At 36.0% G+C, this 1,896-nt stretch overlaps 1 protein-coding gene across 1 annotated transcript in view; it reads right to left on the bottom strand.

Moving 5' to 3' along the window:
• Nucleotides 1-373: 373 nt before the first annotated feature.
• Nucleotides 374-1,896, bottom strand: part of LOC144959783 (uncharacterized) — a 32,184-nt gene continuing 30,661 nt past the window's right edge. The window contains exon 10 of the mRNA XM_078892527.1: nt 374-1,896. This exon is cut by the window's right edge and continues 1,594 nt beyond it. The gene's annotated coding sequence lies outside the window, so the exon portion shown is untranslated.

Here is a 1,896-nt window from a genome sequence, read left to right as displayed (position 1 = left end):
GGGGGGTGAGCTGGGGAGTGGGCATTCCATTCAATGATGGAGGGGGGGGGGGGGTGAGCTGGGGAGTGGGCATTCCATTCAATGATGGAAGGGGGGAGGGGGGGAGTGAGCTGGGGAGTGGACATTCCATTCAATGATGGAAGGGGGGGGGGGGGTGAGCTGGGGAGTGGGCATTCCATTCAATGATGGAGGGGGGGTGAGCTGGGGAGTGGGCATTCCATTCAATGATTCAAGCTCAACTTTTCAAGATTCTTCCATGAACCTAACTCATTATAAGAATGCCAGCAATCCACAAACACACAAATACACACATTCACACATGCACACAATAAGAATGATTTCTGCATAGTGATAAACAACAACAATACAGAAAAACAGTAATATCACTTCTATAATTAATAGCATGACACTTTTGGGGGAAAAACAAAAGAAACCAAACAAAAATTATTTTAAAAAAAAGTCATTTTAAGAAGATGAAAGTATATCCAGCAAACTTTGGTTTTCATCATATTTGCACTTACTACTTGTCAAAACATTATCAATTCAAAAATGAAACAAAAATCAATTTCATTATAAAAAATAAAAAAAGGAACTTGACAAACTAAAAACGTAAGTCTGTAATGGTGATACAAATGAGTGGCTCTAAATAAAATATGAAATCAACAAAAGTTACTAATTATTTTCAATAAAGTATAAAACGGAACAAAAATCTAAAAACAAAACCAGTGGAGTCCTTGACGATCAGGACCTTAGATTTGAGGAGACTCCTGCTTCTTCAATATTACTGTAGATGTCACTAAAAATACTAATAAAAAAGGTGAAAATGGCAAGGTTTTAAAATCCAACAAAACAAACATTGGACATTTTTGGTGCAAACCCTTTGGTCAGCATATCAATAAACAAAAGAAGCCTTGAAAACAGAGAAACAAAATGTGAGAATTTGCAGCACATACTCTTTGTGGATGGAATATGAATTGTCTCATTCCAAAGCTTTTCCATTTCCACATGTTCATGAGTATTGTTACAATCCTGGGCTTCAAGCAGCCTTAGCCAGACCTGCTACAAGCGACAAACAAAAAATCTGTAACTGTATATTTCTGGAAAAAATCTGTGTCAACCCGAAATGCATGAATTTTACTTAGTTTATATCAATCATCACTTAAAATGCTTTAAGAGCGATGTGGTGAAGATCAATTCGATCAAATTACCATTTTTTGGACAAAAATATCACTTTTTCTCCAAAATTTTGTGTAAAATTCTCCCCCCCCCCTTCCCCCAAAAGACATAAAAAATGTATGCATTGTTTGAATCTGTTGTTTGCTGCTCTCTATAGATGTCAATGAAATCTGCTTTGTCTAGCACTGTTTAACACACAACTTTTCAGATTTTTATCTTATACCACTAGTAGCCTACCTGGTCTATAACTTGTCACCAATAATAACCTCGTGATGTAATTTAATATTATGTGTGTCAGTGAATGATATAATCAGTCGGAAGGTGAAAAATTTTTTTCCTGCATTTTCTGAAAGAATATGCTCCCCAGAGCATTTTAATCTTCATTTGAAGTAAATCGGATGATTTTTCATGAAGTTATGGTCAGATGTATGGGAAAGGTATCCAGCAACTTTTCTCAAATTTCATCAATATGTATAACTAAACCTGACACCATCCAACTGATTATGCCATTCATGGTAACATTTAATCATATAATATCATCATCTCGATAGATGAAGAAGTCTGTCAGCGCTTAGAATGACACAATATTATAGTCCACTTCTCTATTTATCTGGTGTAGTAAAGGAAACATAACAGGTAATGCGTGAATGAAACGAGTGGGCAACATCTTGAAGTGACAAAAACCCTGATGACAACGATGGAATGTTGCATAGAATATTC

Source organism: Berghia stephanieae, chromosome 14 (assembly GCF_034508935.2).
Source record: "Berghia stephanieae isolate SIO BIC M18660-M18661 chromosome 14, UCSD_Bste_1.3, whole genome shotgun sequence".
In the NCBI taxonomy this organism is placed as follows: Eukaryota; Metazoa; Mollusca; class Gastropoda; order Nudibranchia; family Aeolidiidae; genus Berghia; species Berghia stephanieae.
The sequence above is the reverse complement of the archived record's forward strand: the minus strand, read 5'-3'. Positions and strand labels throughout refer to the sequence as shown.